General features: G+C 44.2%; 2 protein-coding genes across 2 annotated transcripts in view; both read left to right on the top strand.

Annotated features, from left to right (window-relative positions):
- Positions 1–13,409, top strand: part of LOC136626723 (zinc finger protein 850-like) — a 158,991-nt gene that overhangs the window by 47,851 nt on the left and 97,731 nt on the right. The window lies entirely within an intron of this gene.
- LOC136624475 (gastrula zinc finger protein XlCGF66.1-like) overlaps positions 1–13,409 on the top strand; it is a 31,066-nt gene that overhangs the window by 4,168 nt on the left and 13,489 nt on the right. Inside the window, exon 2 of the mRNA XM_066598455.1 lies at positions 1,338–1,466. The gene's annotated coding sequence lies outside the window, so the exon portion shown is untranslated. The remainder of the gene's footprint in view (positions 1–1,337; positions 1,467–13,409) is intronic.

Genomic DNA, 13,409 nt, shown 5'->3' with positions numbered 1-13,409 from the left:
CCAGGTTACATAGGATAGTGGTGACGGTAGTGGCTGGACAGGAAGGAACCGCCGTACCCATGTAGAGGACAATTTGCTAGTACTGACAGGCTAGGCAGATGGAGTAGCTAACACGACAGGAAAACTTCAGGACCAAGGCAGAGCTGAGCGAGCCAAGCTAACCTCCAGAGGAGTAGGACAGAAGTCAAACACACAGGGAATGGAACAAAGTACCAGGGCCTGACACTCAGCAGGTCTGAGCAGCAGGACTGCTCAGGGATAACTGGAGAGTAATCGGCAATTCCCAGGCAGGAAGAGCTGGCTCATATAGGGAGGAGGAAGAAGCTGATTGACATGTCTGTCTGCCAATCACCAGCCCACTTCTCAGACCCTAGCAGATCAACCTAGACTAGGAAGCACATGAGGTGTTAACCCTGACTTGTCTGGACAGAGCCTACAAAAACAAGGTGTGCTGGCAAATAAATAACTATGTGCTGACTGAAACGTGGCACTATGCCCTCTCAAAAATGGGGCCTCTGGACCCTTAGGGCAAAAAATAATTATATATACCTGTCAACTCCTTCAATGGACAAAAAACATCAACAGGACTTATCCATAGGGGCCTGAGAAAAACGCATAACTGTCACAATAAGTAGCAAAAACATAGAAGAGACACCTTGAACAGAACTATTGCGCTTTACACAATCTGTCTCAGCCACAATAGTCTTTAATGAACAGGTGTTGTACAAAAGGTAAATAAAAATTCATTACTTTTTGGGCTAATAGTCCCTAACAGGGGTATTCAGGGAATACACATAGTTAGACAATGGGTTTCCCACCCAGAAATCTCATTAGAGACCCAGTCCACAATTGTGTTATGAATCTTAAACCATGGTAATCTAAGGATTATATCAGAAGGCAGGCCCTCATATACATACATGGATATGGTTTTCGCATGGAACTGCCCAACCCCTAAACGTATACCGGAACAATGTGTCTCAGGTGTAACGGGGATGAGTCTACCTTGCTAACTGCCATAGGTTTAGGGAGAGTCTTTATCTTCAGACCAGCATTTAGGGCAAACTGAGAATTAATCATATTGATGTCCGAGCTGCTATCCAGACGAACACCAGCAGATATGATGTTATGATCTAAAATTACCTCAGCCAAGACGTCTTGCCTGGACTTCGCCAACCAAGCAACTTGAGGATCCCACTGAACAACTGGTGGCTTGTACCTGGGTCTCACAGGACAACTGCAAATGAAGTGCCCGTCTTGCCCACAATTAAAGCATAGACCTTTCTTTAGACGAATATCCCTACGTACTTTATTAATAGAGACTGTCCCTATCTCCATAGGTTCCTCCACAACCTCTTCAGGGGATACAGACGATGAGGAAGGAGATTCAAACATAGACTCCTGCTTTCTCTCCCACAGATGGTGATCAATCCTAATCGCCAAGGCCATGGCATCCTCCAACATGCAAGGTGTAGCATACTGAACCATTGCGTTCTTCACCCTGCAGGACAAACCAAAACAAAACTGGTTTCTCAAAGCTGGATCGTTCCACTGGGTTTCGTTTGGCCAGCGCCACATTCCGCACAGTAGTTCTCAGCCGAGCGGTTGCCTTGTAGAGTTGTGCGGATTTTACTTTCAGCGAGGGCCACATGATCCGGATCATCATAGAGCAATCCTAGCGCTGAGAAAAAACTGTCAACAGAAGACAGAGTGGGTGAGGCAGGAGAAAGGGAAAATGCCCAGGCCTGTGCGTCTCCCTGTAACCGGGAGATAACTATGCCCACCCGCTGGGCATCATTCCCTGAGGAAACAGGCCTTAAACGAAAATATAACTTACTGGCTTCATGAAAAGAAACAAAAGCGCTACGTTTGCCAGAAAAACAGTTTGGTAGTTCAAGCCTTGGTTCAGATTGTGCAGACAAGTAAAATGCTGCAGGCACTGATTGAAGGGCAGACAGCTGTTGCATGATGTCCGCCATCTGCTGCGATAACGCTAGCACTTGCTGAACTAGAGCTTGCATTGGATCCTGTACAGACATGGCACTAATCTGACTAGTAAGTGCCTGAACAGGATCCATACTGCGTCCTGCGTCTAGCACAGTTTATTTGGGCCGATTATTATGTTACCGTACTAGTAGTGTGCACAGGTACGCATGGTGCGGGACTTTCTGACTCTCACCCACGCCAATGTCCATTTCTGGAGGTAGCCCCAAAGGTGGACAGGTCCAGGCCGCCAAAACTGGCCCTATGCTGCCTAATGTCCAGACAGGAAGGAACCGCCGTACCCACGCAGAGGACAACTGAATAGTACTGACAGGCTAGACAGGTGGAGTAGCCAACACGACAGGAAAACCTCAGGACCAAGGCAGAGCTGAACAAGCCAAGCTAACCTCCACAGGAGCAGGACATAAGTCAAACACACAGGGAATGGAATGAAGTACCAGCGCCAGACACTCAGCAGGACTGCTCGGGGAAAACTGGAGAGTAATCAGCAACTCCCAGGCAGCAAAAGCTGGCTCATATAGGAAGGAGGGAGAAGCTGATTGGCAGACAGACATGTCAATCACCAGCCACACCTCTCAGACCCTTGTAGAGTAATTAACCTAGACTAGGAAGCACAGGAGCTGTTAACCCTAGCTTGTCTGGACAGAGCCTACAGAAACAGGGTGTGCTGGCAAATAAATAACTATGTGCCAACTGAAACATGACACATTTTGTGTCTATCAAACTGAGTCTTTGTCAAGCTACTGATGTGAATACAGCAAGTGTAAAATATACCACAGAAAACAACCATCGGCAATGACCTCCACCAATAAAAACAGGCCTCCAATTGCATATCAATTACTTACTAATATGTCCTGGAGCGTGGCTCAGCAGGGCTATAGTAAGCTGAGTAATGAACTGATAATAGAAGAGAGGGGGAACATTCTTTTGAGCAGCCAATCTAAACCAGAGAGAAGACAACAGCAAATAGTGATATGAGAACATCTTGACACCCAGGGAATAGTGTTCTAGTCTGACCAATCCCATATCGATGGTTCCACCAATCATAGTGTATTGCCAGAGCATGCCAAGTGCAGAGCGGGCTATCTCAATATAGCATGTGCAGACACTTAGAAAAATAATTGAATGTTGTCCATATTAACTGAGCATGTCCAAGGACTTATAAAAATTGTTGCTACTATGATTGGTGGAGCCATCGACATGGGATTTGTCAAACTATAGCAGCATTCACTGTCTGCCAAGATTTTCTCGTGTCATTATTTGCTATGTTATCAGTTCAGTGCTCGACTCACTATAGCCCTGGTTATTGCTCCTCCTGAGAATGCTGCAAGGCGGAACATGTTGAGGGGAGGGGAGGGGGGGGGGGCTATAGTTTAGGTTTAAATACGGTTTCCGTGGTGCTGACATTAATCTCTACATAGGCTTTTAGAAGTTGGTCATCCAGCCCTATGCTTTAGGCTGCATTCACACGAATGTATATTGGCTTGGTTTTCACGCCGAGCCGATATACGTCGTCCTCATCTGCAGGGGGGGGGGGCAGGATTGAAGAGCCAGGAGCAGGAACTGAGCTCCCGCCTCCTCTCTGCCTCCTCTCCGCCCCTCTGCACTATTTGCAATGAAAGGAGCTGGGATGGGGGCGGGGCTAAGTGCCGAGAATTAGCCCCGCCCCTGTCCCGCCTCTCCCCATTGCAAATAGTGCAGAGGGGTGGAGAGGGGGTGGGAGCTCAGTTCCTGCTCCTGGCTCTCCCCCCCACCCCCCCCCCCCCCCACCCCCTGCAGATGAAGACGACGTATATCGGCTCGGCGTGAAAACCGAGCCTATATATACGTTCGTGTGAATGCACCCTCTGTGTGTATGTGCACAATTACACACGATACTCACTGATGACTACTAGTCACATCTCATTCCTACGATAATTTGCCCCTCTATTTAAAAAATTAATCCATGTTGTCTTTTTGAATAATAAAGTATTTAGATAATATTTTAGGGGATATTACCTATGTGTATTTTTTGCCTTTGGCAATTAGAATTATTTGCATGACCCGGAGTATTCCTAGGGCAATTTCATAATATAAATAATATTGTATAGCTAAGAATGGCATCCAAGCCCCTCTAGCCAACAGCTTTTTTGCATCTGGTGTGCGATACATCATTTCTTATAGATTTTTGGGTGTAGAATCCGAATTTGCAAATGATGTATTATGTAAGGTTTTTATGTAAGTTAGATCTTTTCTATTTTTATGTGTTGTTTGTGCTCTTTTTCTGGTAAATTATGTATATAAAATTAAATCAATGACTGTGCTAAATGCTTTATTTGGATGTAATGTACAGTGGATGATGTAATAAAAATGCTCACTAGAATGCAGAACAATGTAGTTGTGCGGGAAGGGTACCGGCATTAGCCTATAGAGGTACTGATGTTTAGTGCATTGTAACCTGCATGAAGCACTTCTTTTCATTGTTGCCTCAGCGTATTGGAATTTTTAAAGTTTTTGTTACCTCAGTTTGTGTTTATCTGTGTTTTTTGCTTTTCATTTGTTAGCTAGTGAAACATTCTGACGTATCAGAGTTATAGTTACTACTATGGAGGCTGGAAAACATCATTGTTGTATGAATCACCCCCCACAATTTTGTTATGTTGGGGGAGAATTCACTCCAAAAACCCAAGGAAAGCCAATCACTGATTTAGTTAAGAAGGCTTATAAACTGTATTTTGATTGTGCTGTCGGGGGTCAGGATTTAAACTTTGTACTTCTCATTGCTTGCACTACCTGCACAACTACTCTTACAGAGTAAATAAGAGATGCAGATGTGTCTTCAGTGCATAAACCTGTGCCTCATGGGGAAGGCTTGCCTATTCCTGTCCGTAACTCGCAAACAGCTGCATCGGACCTTTATGAGGAAAGTGGCTTAGAAGATGCTGACCTGTAGAAGAGTACAACACTATATCTCATGACAGATCGCCTGACCTCATAAAGCAGAAGGAACTAAACCATTTGGCCCTTGATTTGCAACATCCTATACAGGGAGCTGAACTATTGGGTTCTAGGTGGAAACAATGGAACTTGCCATTATGCAACAGCACTGCTTTTAAGCTGGTAGAACTGGAATCAATAAATAGTCTCCACTGGGTTATGCTGAACACCCGGCTCCATCATCAAACATACGTACATACACATTGAATTCGGCATTTCAAAATATTCAGGTAAACAGCTGATCAAAAAGTCCTTTCAGCTGGAAAGTTCCATTATTTCAATCTAGAACCCAATAGTTTTATTTTCTGTCTGGTTTTACTGGAATTTCCTGCAATATACATGAGGCTAAAATAACAGTCTGCATGATCAGTCGGCTCACCAAACCATTGGAGTAGCAAACGGCATGGCTCAGCGCTCTCCTTTCATCTGTTCTGTTAGAGTAGTTGTGCAGGTAGTGCAAGCAATGAGAGGTGCAACGTTTTAATCCTGACCCCCGGCAGCACAATCAAAATACAGTTTATAAGCCTTCTTAAAGGGGTTGTCTCGCGCCGAAACAGGTTTTTTTTTTTTTTTGTTCAATAGGCCCCCCGTTCGGCGCGAGACAAACCCAAGGGATGGGTTAAAAAAAAAATATATATATATTACCTACCCGAATCCCCGCTCTGCGACGACTTCTTTCTTCCTTCTCCAAGATGGCCACCGGGATCTTCACCCACGATGCACCGCGGGTCTTCTCCCATGGTGCACCGTGGGCTCTATGCGGTCCATTGCCGATTCCAGACTCCTGATTGGCTGGAATCGGCACACGTGACAGGGTGGAGCTACGATGACGATGCGGGACCAGCTCTCCGGCATGAGCGGCCCCATTCACCAGGCAGAAGACCGGACTGCGCAAGCGCGTCTAAAAACGCCAGAAGACAGCGAATTTAGACAGATCCATGGCGACGGGGACGCTAGCAACGGAGCAGGTAAGTGAATAACTTCTGTATGGCTCATATTTAATGCACGATGTATATTACAAAGTGCATTAATATGGCCATACAGAAGTGTATAACCCCACATGCTGCCGCGGGACAACCCCTTTAACTAAATCAGTGATTGGCTTTCCTTGGGCTTTTGGAGAGAATTTTCCACAACAAAATTGTGAGGGTGATTCATACAACAATGACGTTTACCAGCTGCCATAGTACTAACTCTGATATGTCAGAAAGCAAAAACACAGACAAACGTTGAGCGATCACCTTGTGCTCCGAATAGGGAATGTAGAAGACAAGCAAGGCTGTTATACAGCCAAGCGCTCCGAGCGGGGGATGAAGAACACAGCTGGAAAGCTGTGTTCTTCATACCCCGTCTGTCTTCAGGGAGTGGGATACAGCTGAAACAATAGTATCAGCTGTATCTTGCTGTGAATTCCTGATAACTGATTGCTGATCTTTCAGCATGCTGAAAGATCAGCGATAGCTTAATGAAAACTGCATAACAGTGCAGTTAGACACAAGGATTTTTGCTCAAAAGACGGCTTTGAGCGATTTTTGAGCGTAAATCGTTGTGTCTGAAAGGACCTTAACAAAAACTGAGGTAACGAAAACTTAAAAAATACTTATATGCTGAGGTAACAATAAAAATATGGTGCTTCATGCAGGTTACAACATGCACTAAACATAAGTACCTCTATAGGCTAATGCCGATACCCTTCCCGCACAACTACATTATTCTGCCATCTAGTGACCATTTTTATTACTGCATCCACTGTATATTGCATCCCAATAAAGTGTTTAGCACAGTCATTGATTTTATTTTATATACGTAATTCACCAGAAAAAGAGCACAAACACAAAAAAATTTTTTAAAAAATAGAAAAGATCTAAATTACATAAAAACCTTACATAACAGATCATTTGCAAATTCGAATTCTACACCCAAAAATCTATAAGAATTAATTTGCACCGCAAGTGTACGTGCAAAAATGCTTTCTATTCGTGTGAAACCACCATTACCTAGTGTTTTCCCATTTAGCATGTGAGGAAGAGTATTATTTCTCCTTAAGAAGAACACAGAACGTGTATGAGGAGACCTGTAAGACCATCCATGCTCCTTAAGAAATTTGCAAAAGGGGAGATGGAATGATACCTCTGCAGCGCTGCCTATTGGAAGGCAGCATTTCTTCAAGTCAATGTCAGATATTTTTTAAACAAATCTTATACCGTTACAATGACTGGGAATTGTGAGCCAAAGTCAGAATAACCATACACAGTCAGCTGTTTTGGGCTGATTGTCTCTTATCAGTGTGCAGTAGCTTGTTGGCTTGACTAGTGGGAGGCCTATAAATGTGAGTCAGGAAGAGTATTGTTTCTCCTTAAGGAGAGCACCTAGAAGGTGTGTGAGGAGACTTAAAAGAAAGGCAATTCATGCCCCTGTGGAAAATATGCAAGTAGGCAGATAGAACAATACCTCTGCAGTGCCACCTTTTGGAATGCTGTCTTCCAATAAGCTGACCTCCTTTCCATACACCCATAAAGGCTCTTCTACACGGGGTGACCTGTCGGGCTCAGATGACCAATAGGTTACATCGGCAATAATCGTTCCTGTGCTTTCTAACAGGAATGATCATCGCTAGTGAATGGAAGCGGAATGGGATGGAGATCATTTTGACTCACCCGCCTCCATTGACAGTGAACAGGCAGCTGATCATAAGTGAATGACTGCCTGTTTACATGCTCCGATCCATCGTCGTTCAGTTTTCTAAACGATGAATACGAAGTGAGCCAATTCTCATTCATCATTCAATCAGGGCAGCATTTACACTGAGTGATAATCAATCAGATTTCCTCCAGCTGTGATAATCTGAACACTTTAACAGCCTGTGTAAAAGGGACTGAAGCAGTTTGGGATATGATACCAACGATGGACAGGTAGCACACAAGTAAGGGCCGATTGGCACTAGCGGTTTTTGTTTCCATCTAGATGTTCTGTTTTGGGAGCAGCTAAACGGACAGAAAATACTTCCTTTTTTGAGCCCGCAGACACGCATTGAAACTGGAGACATTTTTGGCAACACCATGATCTTGTATAATACTATGCCATCAACCCATGAGAACTCCTCCCTGAAAAAGCGGTGAAGTTCCGAAGGGAGGTCAGAAAGTAATGGAAGGACATTTTTTGACACCAGGTCAGATAACTAGTATCAGAGCCTTATTCCCACATAAGGAGTACTGCTGGGTTGTCACTGCAAACTAAATTACTCTACAATGGATTCTGTCAGCGGTTCATCAGCAATGATCCTTCGAATTTGCTTACTTCCAGCTTATAGTAAGATATTTGACCAAATTGAAGTAAAATATTGTAGGCAGCTCTTAGAGATGGTAATGGGTCCGAAAGTGTCGTTCATGTGTCATCAAATAACACATATTTTGTGTTGTCTTAATCCTGCTAAAGTACCTTAAAGGGGTGGTCTCGCGAAAGCAAGTGGGGTTAAGTACTTCTGTATGGCCATATTAATGCACTTTGTAATATACATCGTGCATTAAATATGAGCCATACAGAAGTTATATACTCACCTTCCCTGCGCTGGTGTCCCCGTCTCCATGGTGCCGTCTAATTTCAGCGTCTAATCGCCCGATTAGACGCACTTGCGCAGAAGTACCAGTACTCCCTTCTGGTCGGTCTGGGCACGATCGGCGTTCTGGCTCCGCCCCCTTCTACGCGTCATTGCGTAGCCCCGCTCGGTCATGTGTGCCGATTCCAGCCAATCAGGAGGCACTACCACTACCGTCACCACTATCCTATGTAACCTGGTACTATTCTACCACTACCGTCACCACTATCCTATGTAACCTGGTACTATTCTACCACTACAGTCACCACTATCCTATGTAACCTGGTACTATTCTACCACTACCGTCACCACTATCCTATGTAACCTGGTACTATTCTACCACTACAGTCACCACTATCCTATGTAACCTGGTACTATTCTACCACTACCGTCACCACTATCCTATGTAACCTGGTACTATTCTACCACTACTGTCACCACTATCCTATGTAACCTGGTACTATTCTACCACTACCGTCACCACTATCCTATGTAACCTGGTACTATTCTACCACTACAGTCACCACTATCCTATGTAACCTGGTACTATTCTACCACTACCGTCACCACTATCCTATGTAACCTGGTACTATTCTATCACTACCTTCACCACTATCCTATGTAACCTGGTACTATTCTACCACTACTGTCACCACTATCCTATGTAATCTGGTACTATTCTACCACTACTATCACCACTATCCTATGTAACCTGGTACTATTCTACCACTACTGTCACCACTATCCTATGTAACCTGGTACTATTCTACCACTACCCTCACCACTATCCTATGTAACCTGGTACTATTCTACCACTACCGTCACCACTATCCTATGTAACCTGGTACTATTCTACCACTACCGTCACCACTATCCTATGTAACCTGGTACTATTCTACCACTACCGTCACCACTATCCTATGTAACCTGGTGCTATTCTATCACTACAGTCACCACTATCCTATGTAACCTGGTACTATTCTACCACTACAGTCACCACTATCCTATGTAACCTGGTACTATTGTACCACTACCGTCACCACTATCCTATGTAATCTGGTACTATTCTACCACTACCGTCACCACTACCCTCTGTAACCTAGTACTTATCTACCACTAGTGTCACCACTATCCTATGTAACCTGGTACTATTCTACCACTACAGTCACCACTATCCTATGTAACCTGGTACTATTCTACCACTACAGTCACCACTATCCTATGTAACCTGGTACTATTCTACCACTACAGTCACCACTATCCTATGTAACCTGGTACTATTCTACCACTACTGTCACCACTATCCTATGTAACCTGGTACTATTCTACCACTACTGTCACCACTATCCTATGTAACCTGGTACTATTCTACCACTACAGTCACCACTATCCTATGTAACCTGGTACTATTCTACCACTACCGTCACCACTATCCTATGTAACCTGGTACTATTCTACCACTACCGTCACCACTATCCTATGTAACCTGGTACTATTCTACCACTACTGTCACCACTATCCTATGTAACCTGGTACTATTCTACCACTACTGTCACCACTATCCTATGTAACCTGGCACTATTCTACCACTACAGTCACCACTATCCTATGTAACCTGGTACTATTCTACCACTACAGTCACCACTATCCTATGTAACCTGGTACTATTCTACCACTACAGTCACCACTATCCTATGTAACCTGGTACTATTCTACCACTACCGTCACCACTATCCTATGTAACCTGGTACTATTCTACCACTACAGTCACCACTATCCTATGTAACCTGGTACTATTCTACCACTACCATCACCACTATCCTATGTAACCTGGTACTATTCTACCACTACCGTCACCACTATCCTATGTAACCTGGTGCTATTCTACCACTACCGTCACCACTATCCTATGTAACCTGGTACTATTCTACCACTACAGTCACCACTATCCTATGTAACCTGGTGCTATTCTACTACTACTGTCACCACTATCCTATGTAATCTGGTACTATTCTACCACTACAGTCACCACTATCCTATGTAACCTGGTGCTATTCTACTACTACTGTCACCACTATCCTATGTAATCTGGTACTATTCTACCACTACAGTCACCACTATCCTATGTAACCTGGTACTATTCTACCACTACCGTCACCACTATCCTATGTAATCTGGTACTATTCTACCACTACAGTCACCACTATCCTATGTAACCTGGTACTATTCTACCACTAGTGTCACCACTATCCTATGTAACCTGGTACTATTCTACCACTACCATCACCACTATCCTATGTAACCTGGTACTATTCTACCACTACCGTCACCACTATGCTCTGGCCATACAGAAGTGTATAACCCCACTTGCTTTCGCGAGACAACCCTTTTAACGCTGGGGTTTGACCTGGTTAGTTCTGCAGGGGGCTCAATCACTAGGGGCTCCTTCACACAGGCGTCATTTGCATGCGGAATAGGCGTGTCAAAAAAATCATGGCTAACGGTTCAAAAAATAACCTGAATGGGTGATTTCTAGCAATCAAGTCCTGAGCTTAATTCGCCGTGAAATTAACCATTCACACAATCAGGAGTTGCGTGTTGCGTGTTATCCAGCTCCCTTAAGAGTCTATGGAAACCCCTGAACATCACACACCAAAGATAGGTCGGGTCCTATCTTTTCATGCAGCACGGGCCTTAGGCCTCATGTCCACGGGGAAAATAAGAATTAAAATCCGCAGCGTTTTTCCCGCACGCGGATCCACGCCCCATAGGAATGCATTGACGACCCGCAGGTAGATAAATACCCGCAGATGGTAATTAAAAAATTTCTTACATAAAGTTACAAATGTGACACCCCAATGCAATCTGTCGAATGCCTTCTCCATGTACAAGGCTAATAATAGAGAAGACACACAAGAGAGCTCGACCATAGCAGTTAGATCTAATATCCTCCAGTTATCATCAGGCCTGTCTCCCCCTCGTAATAATGACCTGCTCATTGAGGATAATACTGGGGAGGACTGTAAGGCTGGGTTCACATGGGACAGATTTGCTGCAGAATTTTTGTATGAACAATCCGCGCAGAAATTCTGCAGCAAATCCGTTCCGTGTGAACCCATGCTTAACAGTCCTTCCCAGTATTCTCCTCAATGACGAGGTCATTATTGTTCGCACGGAAATTCAGCACTCGGCTCCTAATCCCTGGATTGGCCAGCAAAGTGGACGAGATTTTGCAAAAATCTCGTCCACACACTGCGGCCGATGGAAACGGCCATGCGGCGCGGAAATTAAAGACAGTTCATGTCAATTCTTTTTTTTTTTCCGTAGCGGCCACTCTCCTCTTTACGGTGAGAGATGGCCACAGCGGAAATGCAGGCGGCGCTTGCTGCTCCAAAACCGGCAGCTGTGGTTTTCCAGCGGAATTCTCATGGATTTTAGGTACATCCAATCTGCGAGAATTCCGCTGGAAATCCTTCCCTTGTGAACCCAGCCTAAGAAGTCTTTCAGCTAGTAGTCTAGAGTATGTCTTGGTTTTGCAGTTAAGTAAAGAGAATGGCGCAAATTTAGCTGGTGTATTTGGAGCTTTACCTGGTTTGGGAATTGTATTTATAGTGGCCTGGAGCATCTCATCTGCAAGCAACCACATGCGATTGCTTTATTAAATGTCTTAGTTAATTGGGGAGATAGAATAGGAGCAAAAAGTTTGTAACATTTGTTGGCGAAACCATCTTGGCCAGGAGATTTCTGAGATTTGAGACAGTTAATTACCCAAATAACTTCAGATGAAAGGGCAGGAGTTGAGTTGTGATTGAGATAAAGGACGGAGCTTAATTTTGTGGAGGACGTTTGTTGTTATTAGAGGGGTCGGTTGGGGAGTCGCCAATCCTCTTTTAGGTTATAGAGCCTAGAATAGAAGGAGCTAAATTCATCAGCTATATTCTTGGGGTGAGAAATGTTGATACCAAAACCATTAGACCTCATTATGAAGGGGATTTTTGCTCTTGCTTGTCGTTTTTTGACTAGGTTGGCCATCAACCTTGAAGGCTTCTTAAATGATGAGTGAAACGACATACGAGAGAGTTTTAAGCTTTTATGGTAGTTCTCTAGAACAGGGGTCCCCAATTCCAGTCCTCAGGGACCCCCAACAGGTCATGTTTTCAGGATATCCTATAGTAAGAACACCTGTGGCAATGTCTGAAGCACTGAAGATAATTACATCACCTGTGCAACACTGAGGAAATCCTGAAAACCTGACCTGTTGGTGGTCCCTGAGGACTGGAGTTGGGGAACACTGCTCTAGAAGTGTAAGCCTTTAATTAGAGGGGGAGGGCTGTAGTAGTTGCTCCCGGCTGGTAATTTGTGTGAGGAGGTCATTAACTCGTGAATGTTTTTCTCTTTTGTGTTGTGAACCTAATTTTATAAGAACCCCTCAAATAAATGCCTTAGTCGCGTTCCAGATTAAAAATGTATCAATTTCAGGGATCGCATTGAGTGAAAAAGATTCCTTCAATTCGTTTGTAATGATGTTTCTATAATGAGGAATTTTCATGAAAAATATATTATTTCTCCAGGATCTGATATAGCTCGTATGAGAGTCTAAAGAGATGGTCATTGTGATAGAGAAGTGGTCGGACCATGCATTAGTGCCTGACAGAGGCAAGAGTCCATCTATCTACTAACCATCGGAACATATGATATAACTAGAGATGAGCGAGCATACTCGATAAGGCAAACTACTCAAGCGAGTAGTGCCTTATTCGAGTACCTGCCCTCTCGTCTCTAAAGATTCGTCTGCTGGCGTGGGTGACAGGTGAGTTGCGGCAGTGAGCAGGAGGGA

The sequence above is a fragment of the Eleutherodactylus coqui genome, chromosome 4 (assembly GCF_035609145.1).
Source record: "Eleutherodactylus coqui strain aEleCoq1 chromosome 4, aEleCoq1.hap1, whole genome shotgun sequence".
NCBI lineage: Eukaryota > Metazoa > Chordata > Amphibia > Anura > Eleutherodactylidae > Eleutherodactylus > Eleutherodactylus coqui.
Note: the sequence above shows the minus strand (reverse complement) of the source record. Positions and strands in the feature narration are given on the sequence as shown.